We start from the raw sequence: 13,650 nt of genomic DNA, 5'->3' as shown, positions 1-13,650 counted from the left end.
TTTTCTTTCTTTTTAATTTTTAAATTTTAATTATTTTTTTTAATATTGTATCAATAAAATAACAATTTTTAAAGTTAATTGTAGCACAATCCTGACAATGCTCCTTCTCCACTCTTTATCTATTTATTTAAATATTAAATTTTAATGTTTTTATCAATAAAATAATATTTTGTAATTATTTATTTTTTTATTTTTAATTATTTTACTATCATTTTTATTAAAAATAATATTTACTGATTAATAATAATTTATCGATGTTTTTTTAAAAATATTAATCATATAAAATACAAAAATTAGACGTTTATAATAGACTCTATACATTATTTATAAAATATATATGAAATACATGAATGCTGTGTATGGTGTAGATTCCACACCATGCATAAAGAACGATATGGGTGTAGGCTAGACCGTAGTTAAGCTTTGAAATGTGGTTTGGTCCCTACTATGGATTAGTAACACCAAGACGCGACCACAGTTGAGCTTTGAAATGTGGTTTGGTCCTAGAGTGGATCAGTAACACCAATTTCTCATCACGTTAGTGAATGAACACCCGCTTAATGAAACTTGTTTGAGAGAGTGAAGGATCGGAGAGGACGATGGCCACAGTGAAGCTGTTCTCCATCTCGCTTCAATGGATTCTGGCTTTGTTTGGAACCCTGGCTGTCATTCAGGTAGTCTTCTTTGCACATTCGTTTCCTTCTTCTCGGTTAGTCTCATCTTGTAGGGAATAGTAGGGTTTTACCGACTCGATTCGTTTCGTGAACATGAACAGTCGTGAATTATTTTTCTAGGTATTTTGCAGATTCGATCCATGAGGAAGTCCCCTTCTTTTCGTAGATGTCTCTTTCTTTCTGCGAATTTTCCTTCTTTATTGCTGTTAATTTTGTTCCCAGAGTCGATTAGCCAATGCTGGAGTTTCTACCTATCGAAACGAGATCGATGCCGACCTCGATAAGGTCAGGCAATTGACTGCCTACGGGATTGCTTATCATTCTTCTTCTGCCGTATGTTTCGGGTTTTGACTATCTATACATTTCTTTCCATCCTCTTGCTTTTCCACTCCCTTGTTGGTTGGTGTTCGTTTGCCATATTTCTAGCCCTAAATTTCTTCTTCCATGCTCGTACAACGGTGATCTTGTCTTCCAGCTCTGTCCTTTTTGTTGTTTGGTAAGTTCTTCGACCTCTACTGGGATCTGCTACCCACGAGTTGTACCCACATCCATACCCACAGAGCACCACCACCATGAGAACATCTCCCATGAATTACCAGGGAGATATTCCCAATGCGCAGTTGTCATGTCTCGTGGATAGCAGATCCGAGCTCCCTTTATTGTTATTTGTTCATTTCTACTATTAGCAGGAGAGATTGATCATCTATGGGCATGATATATGAAATTTTGTATTTTCTGAGAACGTGATTAAACTGCCCCTAAAATAGACATACAAAAAAAAGAGGGAAAAAAACTACACCTCTGTCTTTTGAAACTAAATAACAAAACATAGAAAGGAAAAGGCAGCATGACTTCATGTGTTTTGGCAGGACAGAGCAGGTCTAAAATTGGTAACAGTAACCATTAAGGAGACCACAAGTTACATAGAACTCACAGACACGAAGAACAAACTAAAGACAAATAATATACAGACGTAAGATCAGGGTTTTCTCTTGATTAACTGGTGAAGTGGTAATTCCATTATCGCCCAATGCTGTTGCAGACTGATGGAGCAGTTTCTTAATCTACAGTAGTTTCTATGAGTCAATGAAGAGAAAATTATGTGGGAACTGAAATTTTTAAGTTGAGAAGAACAAAGTGAAAAAGAAATTGAAAAGAAAAACATAGAAGTTTACAATCTTTATTGTCATTCAGGTCCCTTCACCTTTTGCTTTAAACACGTCTGAAGAGGAGGAAAATGTAAATGTCATCTAGGACTGTCATTCACACATGAAAATATAAATATAAGTGAAAATATAATTGGAAATGTATAAATACTAAGTTATATTTTGCCAATGACATTTAATCCAAGCCTTTGAAGTAATAAATATTGACACCTGAAATTATGTAAAGGTAAATTTTCAGGTTTAGTTCAAAATCCTAATAAAGTATATTTCCTATATCATGGTTTGCACAAAAATTTCAACTGAGATTCATGTTGATAATCAGGTAATCATCATAAAATTAGAATAAGAAAAGCTAGGTTTCAATACATTAATTCAGATGGTTCCGATATATCCATATAACTGCCCACTAAAATTCATCATCAATTATCCCCTATAAAATCTTCTAAAGAAAACCAAAAGAAAACAAACTCCCAAGCTTACAACTGAAAGGTAAAGGAAATAATGAATGAGTAAAACAAAAGGGTTGAAAACTAAACCTAGACTATGACCCTTCTAGGTACACCATGAAGAAATGTGAAAAATAAGTATGTCTTGAATGTTCGATCAAAATAATCATTAGATAAAAGAAACCAGAACAAGAAATTAAAAAAAAAACACAGGCTAATAAGAAATGGTTTGAGAACAAGGAGAAAAGAGGAACTTATTACCACAACATCTATTTGTTTCCTGAAAATTTATGTGCACATTATGAACTAGAGGAGATTTAGAAAGGGCTTGGGTTTGGAAAACGATCATCAACTAAGTCTTGTTTCAACTATATTGGGTTGGCCACATGAGTCCTGTTATATCATCCAATTCTGTTTAGTGCCATATCCATTGTTAAATTAAGAGCCCTTAAATCATTTCTCACTACTTAAATAGTTCAACCCATGTTCTTTTTTTGATAAGTAACCCATGTCCTTTTTGGTCTGGCCCCTAACTCTTCTAGTCCCTTCAACTTGTAGCAGGTTATTTCTTCTTACTGGTGCTTTAGATGGCTTCTCTTCTTCGCATGTGACCAAAATCATCTTAATCAACTTTCCCTCATTTTATTACCTACTGGAGCCACTCTTAAGTTCCTTCAAATACCCATTTCTAATCCTATCCTTTCTGGTTTTTCACATATCCATCTCAACATTCACATTTCTGCCACAATTTTTTTATGAGTATTTCTGCCACAATTATTTCATGGGCATGTTGTTTCTTGACTACCCAACAATCTTCTCCATGTGACATTGCTGGCCTTACAACCGTTGTATAAAATTTTCCTTTTAGCGTAAGTGGTATTCTCCTATCACATGCAACTCCAGATGCACCGTTCCATTTTCCTTATTCTGCTCTAATTAATATTCTATGGCTGGCATCTTCCTCAATCTCTTCCTTGTTTTGTAGGAGCCTTGTCCTAGCTATATTGGGTTGGCTACATGAATCCTGTTTTGCGATTCCATTTTGTTCAATACCATACCCATAGTTAAATTCTGGGCATTTATTTTCTGTAGGATCTAATCATTCTCAAAAATCAGCCTAAATAAAACAAGCTTTTTGTTTTTTTTCCTTTTTTCCCTCTCCTTTTTTTTTTTAATTTCTTTACATGTATAGAATAGAGGAGATCCAATAGAGGGGTTGGGTTTTGAAAACAACCAATCTCCTCTAAGCTTTAATTTCTTTATTCTGTTTTTTTTTTTTTTTTTTTTAAATTTTATGTGAACTGAACAAAAATGTGATTTTCATTGGATAAGTTGTATATTTCTTTCTTCTATTTTTCCCCACTTTTTCTTCAAAACATCTATAATTGGCTCTGAACAGCCAATGAAAGTTGGGAAACAGCTTTTAAGTAAAGCAAACACTGGAAAGAAAGCCTCACCTTCAAGGTATAGCAGCATGGTGTTGATCTTAAGGCTTTCAAAGAATCCAAACTTCTTCCAAGAAGCTTTCTCATGGAATAACCTGAGATTTTGAACTTTCTTTCAAATATGTTGATTCCAACTTCTTTGGTACTAATGAGCCTCTTCAACCTTGATATCTCTCCAACTCCAGCTACATGCTCAGCTGCATTCTTTTGTCAATTAGCAACTATACCACTGATTTCAGTGGTGGTTGGGTAATATTCAATATTGCTTATCACAATTGAAGACATTTCTGAATTTCACATTGGCAAGAAGCTCCAATTTCTCTTTAAGTTGCAAAAACCTTTTGAGAGGACACATAGTTAGGATTAAAGTTTCCTTGTTCTACTCTTTTTTTGTTCTTCAGATGCATGCGTTGAATTTCTGTTCAGTTTGTAAGGTTTCCATTTGAATTAGAAATTTGAAGTTCTAGAAGAGAAGGATATTATTTTGACTCATTTTGATCAGTACTATTGTTCCCATCTAACTTTGTAACAATAAAATAACACCCCTATTCATAAGGAAAGAGGAGTTGGGTTCACTGGTATAACTTTTTTCCCCTGAAAAATAACAAAATAAAAACCTACTGGATATGTACTTCTATAGTAAAATTAGATTTTTGAGTGCCATACTGGCTTTCTATAGTTCGAGAATTGAGACCATAAACCGGTTGGGCTAAACCAGCCATAACTTTGGATTATTGGCTGGCCCAGTTTTTAAACATTGAGAGAGTACAAGAAATAAGAGAATTTTCTTTTAACAAAAGAACAGGTGCCCAAACTGGAGACAAAGCACATCATCATCTATGCCATGTCCCAACTATATGGGGTTGGCTACAGAGTCCTGTTTCGCCATTCCATTATGTTCTATACCATATCCAATGTTAAATTATGTGCGCTTGAATCATTTCTTATTACTTCCACCCAAGACTTTTGCACTCTGCCCCTAGCTCTTCTAGCCCCTCCAACTTGTATCAGATCACTTTCCCCAGAAGGTGCTGCAGTTGGTCTTCTACTTCTAGGGAGACAAAGCACATGCATGACCTAAAAGAAAACCCTAGGATCATTATAAGCTCTTTCTCATTCTTCCCTACTGATTCATCTTCCTTCACAGTTTTAAATTGTTGACAAAGATGATTACTCCATGTAAGTTTCTGTGTTCTATGAATTATAAATTTCCTGTTAAATCATTGAAAATTTTCCTTCAAGGGGTTAGGAGATAATCCAAGAGAAGGAAGATTTTGGAATTCGATCATAGAAAAATGCACAAAGAAGCTGGCAGTTTGGAAGAGAAACTACATTTCCCTCGGGGGTCGGATCACTTTAATCAAAGCTACTCTTGCGAACTTGCCAACTTACCTTCTTTCTGTCTTTAGAATGCCACAAAAGGTGATTTTGGAGGTAGAGAAAGTCATGAGGGATTTCTTGTGGGAGTCAGGGGAAGGGAGAAAGGATCATGTGGTTAGGTGGGAATAGTATGTAGGAGGAAGGAGTAGGGGGGTTTGGGATTAGGCAATCTAAGGAAGAAAAATACAGCATTACTAGGTAAATTGCTGTGGAGGTGGCCTCTAAAAAGGGAGAGGCTTTGGCATCAAGTGGTAAGGAGCGTGCATGGTGCGGTAGACAACGGATGGGATGCTGGTGTATCTCGGTGTGCTACGCTGAAATCCCCATGGAAGGCTATTCATAGTATTCTTCCCGTTTTCCTGAACCTGGTCAGGTATGATGCTAGTACTAGAGATAGGGTTTTGTTTTGGGAGGATGTTTGGATTGGTGACTGTGCCCTCAAGGACCTCTTTCCCTCCTTGTATTCCATCTCCTGTTTTAAAAATGAGCCAATTCAAAGGTTCATATCCTCTTCCTCTTCTTCCGGCATAAACTGGAATCTGGGCTTTAGAAGAGACTTGAGAGATTCTGAGCTTGACCAGGTTGCTTTGCTCCTTAAAACCATTGATTTCGTTTGCTTGGACCCTCCTTCTGTAGATTCCTATATTTGGAAACCTTTACCTTCGGGTTCCTTTTCTTGTGCTTCCTTCTTTGCTTCCTTGTGCTCCTCTCCTTTGCCTCAACCTTTTCATAGCAAGGAAGTTTGGTCCAAACCTGTCCCTCCTAAAGTTGGAGCCCTTTGTTGGGAAGTCTCCCTTGGGAAAATCAACACTTTGGATGTTTTGCAAAAAAGAAGACCCAGTCTTTGTATCTCTCCTAATTGGTGCACCCTTTGCAAAGCAAACGAGGAAAGTTGCTACCATTTACTAATCACTTGCCCTTTTGTTGTAGGCCTTTCGGAAAAGCTTTTTGATCTTTTTGGGTGCAGGTGGACAGAAGCGGTGCAGATTTGCAATCTTTTTGATTCTACAACTTTCAGGTGGCCAAAGAGAAGAGGAAGAGTTTTGTGGAGGTGTGTGAGAGCTGCTTTGGTGTGGATTGTGTGGGAGGAACGAAATGCTAGAATCTTTAATGACAAGGAGAGGGATTAAACTTGTGTGTTTGAAAGCATCTTATGTAGGGCCATAAGTTGAGTAAAATCCTTGGATCTGTTCTCCTCCTACACTTTTGATGACATAAGGAGAAATTGGGAACAACTGGCTAAAAGTTCTACAGTCAGAAGCAAGCCGGTGGTGGATTGGAAGTCTCTTGATGCAGGTGTCATTAAACTAAATTTTGATGGCAGTAGTTTGGGCAACCCGGGGCCTTCTGGAATAGGGGGAGTCTTTAGAAATGAAGGTCAGATTGTAGCTCTATTTTCTGGTCCTATAGGGTGGGGAGACTCAATAAATGCAGAACTCCAAGCTGTGTTACAAGGAGCAGAATATGCAAGAGGGTTGGCAGTGGAGCATTATGATTGAAGGTAATTCCAAATTGGTTGTTGGATGGCTAAAAGAACCAGAGACGGCAGCCTGGCCGTACAGGGGAACTTTAGAAGATTTAAGTGGCTGACTTCAAATATTCCAGTCACAGTTCAATGGGAAAGAAGATTGGAAAATGGGCTGGCAGACCTCCTGGCTAAACAAGGAGTACATAGGAATCAGCTCTTTTGGGCTCAATAGTAAGCTTTATGATGTAGTTAGGAGGCTGCATCTCGCACCTCTTAGTGGGGAATTGTATGATGTATACTTAGTTCTTTAATCAATAAAATTATCATTTTCATTATCTATCAAAAAAAATTTCCTTCAAGGGGTTAATCTGGTGAAGAGTTAGCACATTTAACTTTCCCGATTTGGCATTAAGATGTTAAATACTGCCGAGCAAAAAGTGAAAACTTCAGAGAACACAAATGGAATTGTTACTTTGAATTACTTGCAGAATTTTTTGACATTTTTTTTCTATACAGAGAAAATAAGTGCCTATATTTACTATTTAACTTAAGCACTTGAGTGGATAGAACTGTAACAATCTTTAGTGAAGTTCAGTAGGTAAGCTTAACAGTGATATATGTTTTCTTGCATGTCCTTCATTTCCAGGTTCATATATGGTGATAGCAACAAGGTTGTCAGCAATCTGTGGCCATCCAGTAAACAATATACACACATCTCCAAGGTGCTTGAGATCAAGATTTCTTGTTGTTGCTTGCCTTCACAAGAGTGCATTTACTTCAACTTGAAGATTCTATACCCAGCTTTGTTTCTTTATTTAGCCACACCTTCAGTGAACAGTTCCAGGTAAGTTTCTTGCATGCTTCATACAATTCTGAAGTATTACTAATAATGTGGTTGGGGGAGTACTAGATACACATTTTGGTCTACTTGAAGTGTAATTTCTGTTGCTGATGACCTAGTAGCTGAGATGGTCACTCAGTGTCCCTCTGAATATGGAGGCATGGGATCAAACCCACATAAGTGCAGGCTCTCCATGGTAAGGTCAGTGGACCTCATGTGCCCCCTGCTCTGTCCCCACCACCCCTTAATCATCCTGTAATGTGTAATATGTAATAAAAAAGGAGTGTAATTCCCATTTTGCATAATCCATAAAAAGTCCTGTTGGAGTAACTCACGATGTGAAACCATAGTAGTTGGTATATTATATATTATGAGATGTCCTCTGTAATTTTTGATGAATTTGATGGACAAGCAATTTGATATACTGTGCTGTTCGTTTTTAGGAGTCATTCCCATGTAAGTTTCATACTTGAATGCTTTAAATTTGTAAATAGGTGATGATATCCCCAACTCAAGATATGGTAGTTTATATACATACATGATACACAGATCATAGTGAGCAGAAAAGAGAAATGAGTGGTTGAAATGGTGGAAGTATCCAGAACAGGAAAAGAACAAAAAATAGGTGGGAAATAGCAGAAAGATAAACGTTAGAATGCTAATTACCTAATTCCATACCGTCAAGAAACATCTTTCCTATTCATGTGCTAAGCATTGTTACGCTTTCCTAGTCTGTCTTAATTTTCCTTTTTTTGAGTTGTGTTTCCCAGAAAACATCAGTTTTATTAGGAAGGAAGTTTCCTTGAAACTATAATATTAAATGTGATTTGAATGCAGGGAAATATGAAATGCATTTTGACACACTGTAGTAAGTCAGTAAGTAAATTTTAGAATACAAACTCCAGTATATTTTCTCAAAAAAACTCCAGTATAATTTCCTTTCATGGTGACAAAACGTGATTGGCAAGGTGACCTGGGTTCTACTTTTCTCAAACAATGATTGGGTTACCTGTGGATTAGTCACATGTCATCTGGTGTGGACACATTTAAGGCCTCATGGAAGATGCGCAGACCTCCCCTCTATTTTATTTTCATGGAATCCACTCATCATGTCCCCAAGTATATCTCTTACCTTCTCAGGATCCTACTTTGAAGAGGTTCTCTCACCCCCTCTTGGGTTGATCATCTTTATCCTGAATTTCTTTTTCCTTTTTCTGGATGTTTGTGTGGGTCAAATTGGAGTTTAATGGGCACAAACTTTATTTGCACTAAATGTAAGGGCAGGTTCTTTGCTTTTAAGAATTCAACGTTCTGTCAATTCCTTTGATATTTTATTTTTCTTGTGAAATATGACATCTGTATTTATGTTACAAGTCCTCCTAAAGCAATTTCTTTCATAACTCTAACCCTTGTCATCTCACTTGGATGCTTAAGACTTCTATACTTTGTTAAACTGAATTTTATTTGTTCTTGTACATGAATGCCTTACTTGATAATCAAGAATGTCATTGCAAGAACCTGTTTTATAAATGAAAATGGGTATTGGGGATCTTCTCTCCTTTTGCAAAAGGTTACTGGAAGTAGGGGTGTCAATTGGACTGGATTTGGTTCAATCCGATCCAGTCCAATGTGAGTCCATTACAAATGGACCAGGTCCAATCCAATGTCTGGACCATCCAATCCAATATTTTGGACCAGTCCAATTCAATGTCTGGACCATCCAATCTGTTCAAATTTGTTTTAATTTAGATTGGTTTTAACCCAAACCTGGTCCATTGACACCTATGTTCTTATCTTCTATCAATGGAGCAGATACTGTCTCAATCCAACCCAATCCAATATTACAGATGGACCATTTAGTTTGGACCGGTCCAATTCAATATGTCTTGTTGGTCCGTCCAATCCGTCCAAATGGTTTTGGTTTGGACGGGGTCCAATCCAAAACCGGTCCATTGACACCGCTAATTGGAAAGGAACTTTGCAAACTATTATCATAGTTGTCAGTTTGTGTGACTTGGCTCCCTTTATAGCATTTGCTCTTAATATATTGAGTTTAATGTGGTATTTGTACATTTTAATAGCAATGGTACGGAGTTGCATTTATGTTTCTCTAACAGACTTGTCAGTTTTTTGGTTCTCCACTTATAATGAGTGAATATGCTAATAAGAAACCTTGTATCCGGGACCCATAAATGACCTTACCCCACTACTGACCTTGGATTTTTTAGGTGATTGGTGGCATCAGGCAACCAGCTCATGGATATTACTGAACAATGAACACCATCCTTATTATCTACATTAGATTGGTACTTCATAGAAAATTTTGCCAATTGTGTCCCTACTCGTACTCTGGATGAGAATACACAATAACCTTTTCTTTTTGACTCGTCCTATGATTTTCCAAAATGTCATCCATTTATAGCCTAAAGAGGTTTTTAGCAAGAAAAAAATGTTTTCTAATTCTGCTTTATAATCTTGCCACATCAGCTGATTCACCAAAATACTCAAAGAAACACATTTGATAAGAATATATGCTGAATATGCATTTAAAGTCATATTTATCATTATTATTATTATTATTATTATTATTACCGGGATTATCAAGACGCTTGGTACAGAGTCTTTCTGTTGCAGAATTCCATTTTTAGACATTCATGGTTCATTTGTTTCTCCAAAGATTTTCAAGGCCTGTACCCTGATTGGGCATATGTTTGGTGGACCTCTTGGGGAGCTTCCAATGATATCTTCCCTCACCAAGAGCTCATGGACAAATATAGAGAGCCTACAGAAGCAGACTTTGAAATTAACATTTTGGAAATAGAAGATGAATTCCAAATGGATAAAGACCTTATTAAGTTAGATTTTAATTCGCAACCCTTAAAGAAAACATGGTTCTTTAAAAAATTCACTAAAGAAGAAAGGGATTGTATCAGATAAGTGTGGTACGATGACATGATGAAAGCTAAGGAAAATATCCCTTTTTGGGATTGATTTGCGAACAAAACCAGTTTATACAACCTCCCTTTGAAGAATTAGAGTTATGTGTTATAGAAAAAGTTGTCTAAAGCTTGGAAGACAGCAACAACCGGGAAAATTGTGGAATCAATACATCCACCTTTAGAAGTATAAAGATAGGAAATGATGAGCTTATATCTAGCCCAATAAAAAACTCAACGATAGAATCTTTATTAAGCTCACTAGAAACCAACATGATAGAATCTTTATTAAGCTCACTAGAAATCTCTAAATCCAGAGCAATAATAAAAAAAAAAAGACCAATGGCCATTATGCCGAGCTTCCCCGAAAATATGAAAATCAAAACAAACATAGTAGACCTGTCAAAAATAAGCTATCAAGAATTATTAGCCAGATTGATATCCCCCTTAATTTGGGAAAAGGGAGAAACTTCCAAATCTATTAAAACCAAAAAGGAAGATGATTTATCAGAATCCAGATCAGTGAATTTCATGGGAGAATATTCAAATAATGAATCCGTAGCCGGGAATGAATCCATTAAAAATCTGGAGATAAATAAACTCTCCTACCAAAGTAGAAAGCCTTATTATTCTAGGCATACCCAAGTTGATATTCTATTTGAAGAACCAATGAAACCCCAAGTCGGATATAATTGGAATACATTCTATGAATTGAATTTAGATGGGAAATTTGAATATCAGATTCATGACATGATAGCCCATATGACTATGTATGCTTGTGCCAGCAAATTGGCTGGTAATGATGAAAAGGTGATAGCCACCGTTATCACTGAATCTTTTACAGGACAATTGAAAGGTTGGTGGAACAATTACCTTACAGAAGGAGAAAGGGAATGGTGAAAGGATTCTTAGTCAAGGACAACTAATATTTGATGCAGTAATGGAAATAACAAGGTCTTTATCTATTTGGAATTAAAACCTAACCTAATAAGGTCTTTATCCATTTGGAATTCATCTTCTATTTCTAACATGTTAATTTCAAAGTCTGCCTTTGTGGGCTCATAAGACTTTACAGATGGATTTTCTCTTCGGGCTGTATGGTAGTCCGATGGTGAATTATTTGTTATTGGCGTTTCATAGGTAGCGTAAATAATTCCTGTGGGAGGTCGTGTCAGGTCTACCGATATCATGGATCTTGTGTCCATCAAATCGGCTTCTCCCGATCTCCTGGACCGTGTGTCCATTGATAAGGCATACGAAGGCCGCGAGGATGTCGAGGCTCTTTTAAACCCGAGTTCTATAGACTCATCTTGCTCACTAAATATGGAGGCTAATTCAGTGGATTCGATAGGACTAGGGGGCTCTACTTTAGAGAGTGACCAATTTTCGGGCATCTTCACTTCATTCCAAGTGATCTGCCTAGGAATCGTAACATTATGTCCATATTTTTTATAGACAGAGATTTGGCTAAAGATGTCCAGTTACTACTTTCTCCAGAGTCTTCGGGAGAACTAGAAGCAGTCCTAAATAACCTCTTCATCTTATCCTTTTACTTCACCAAATATGGTCAATCAACTTTCACGGCCTTCACTCTCTTCGGCCTACAACGCAATTACGACCTTGGCTTAAGGGTTCTAGCCTTCGTAAAACCAGTAGGTGTCTAGGCTGTTCGACTGGGGTTTTAGCCCAGTGATATCTCCGAAGAAGCTACAGTCTTTGGGTTCTAGCCAAAGGTTCTAGGATACCTTCTAGTGACCAAATATTTGAGTAAGGTAGAAACAAGTTCTCATGTTGAAGGGCGTATGGTCAATATGAAAGATAAAACATAAAGGGTTCAGGAGCTGAGATATGAGAGATTTAGGGATCAAGGGCTTTAATACCAATATGGGGAACATTAATAATATGAACTGGGAAGATGAACAATAATGGTCAATAAGGGGAACAGTAATAATTTGAACTAGGAAGATGAACAGTAATGATATACAGAGAGATGCTATGCAGGGAGATAAACAATACCTGGAAAATACTATTCAGAAAGCATATAATGATTGGAAAAGTTCTTAATAGAAATCTTAATAATAGTACTAACAGAGATATAGCACACAGGTACAACAACAGACACTCTTACAAGAAATCTCTCAGAAAAAAGCATTCAAAACTTCTCAGAAAAACACTCAAACAGGACTTAATACTCTAAAGACTTATAGACTTCTTTTTCAAATCTTGTACACTCTTCTACTAGAAAGAACATCGATTTATAGAGGTGGCCGAGGTTTTCAGAGCGATATAGCTTGAACCACTTTATTCGATCTTATCTTTAGGGCTTTTATAATTGAGATGTCTTTTACCTTTTCTTATTGCGCATCATAATTATTGAGATGCTTCCTTATCACCTTCTTGTCCTATTAGGAACAGTTGTCGAAACTTTTACTATTTCAGATGAGATGGAATCCTCAAATAGTGTCACAACCTTGGTGCGGGCTGAGAGAGCAAACACTTTCCGTCTCGAGGTCCTTTGAAATGCCTTTACTTTTTTCTTTCATCTTTTCAATCATACGTAAGGACATTTCTTCGAGCTCTAATGGGTCCAAGTCTAAGAACTTATTTCGAAGCATGTCCATGTAGGATTCAAAGATGGATTGGAAAATGTCATCTTCTTCCGAGGTAGGCTTGAGGACATCTGTGAGATCAAATTTATCCCACCATTTTATTTCAATTTTCCTCTCAATAGCTGGAGGCATCCAAGAAATATCTAGGTGATAACTCCATTTTAGAATTTAGGGGAGACGAAATGTCTTGAAGAACTCAAAGTGTTTTACATGCTCGAATTCCAGATAAGCTCTCCCTTTACCAAAGGCTCTATATTTGTCCATGAGCTCTTTGTGAGGGAAGATATCATCGGAAGCTCCCCAAGAGGTCCACCAAACATATGCCCAGTCAGGGTATGGGCATTGAAAAACTTCGGAGAAATGAATGAACCATGAATGTCTAAAAATGGAATTCTGCAACAAAAAGACTCCCCAGGTAGACAGAGAGATGAACTTGACTATTACTAGCTTGGAATAGGCTAGTTTAGTTTTATTTGGATCTCTGAAATAGTGTTGAATTCGTGTAGATCCCGTATGAAGAAGAATTTTTTCATAATACTTTTGGTCGTTATTTTGACCACAGACAGTGAAATGATGTCCATCTAGGATGGAGAGGGCAAGGTGCTGAAGAGCTCCTTCTGGATTGACATGACTGGAAACAGCGACGACTTCTTGTGAGATAGTTACCACGAAATCTTAGGAATTA

General features: G+C 37.0%; 1 protein-coding gene across 4 annotated transcripts in view; it reads left to right on the top strand.

Annotated features, from left to right (window-relative positions):
* The first annotated feature begins 400 nt into the window (after positions 1 to 400).
* The window catches only part of LOC104598597 (jagunal-like protein), a 30,884-nt gene continuing 17,634 nt past the window's right edge, over positions 401 to 13,650 (top strand). Inside the window, exons 1-3 of one of the 4 annotated variants that reach the window (XM_088889571.1) lie at positions 401 to 674; positions 7,226 to 7,423; positions 7,514 to 7,621. The gene's annotated coding sequence lies outside the window, so the exon portion shown is untranslated. The remainder of the gene's footprint in view (positions 675 to 7,225; positions 7,424 to 7,513; positions 7,622 to 13,650) is intronic. The other 3 variants (XM_088889570.1, XM_088889569.1, XM_010260738.3) reach the window with 3 other exon arrangements.

Source organism: Nelumbo nucifera, chromosome 6 (assembly GCF_055504915.1).
Source record: "Nelumbo nucifera cultivar China Antique chromosome 6, China Antique-T2T, whole genome shotgun sequence".
Taxonomy (NCBI): domain Eukaryota; kingdom Viridiplantae; phylum Streptophyta; class Magnoliopsida; order Proteales; family Nelumbonaceae; genus Nelumbo; species Nelumbo nucifera.
The sequence above is the reverse complement of the archived record's forward strand: the minus strand, read 5'-3'. Positions and strand labels throughout refer to the sequence as shown.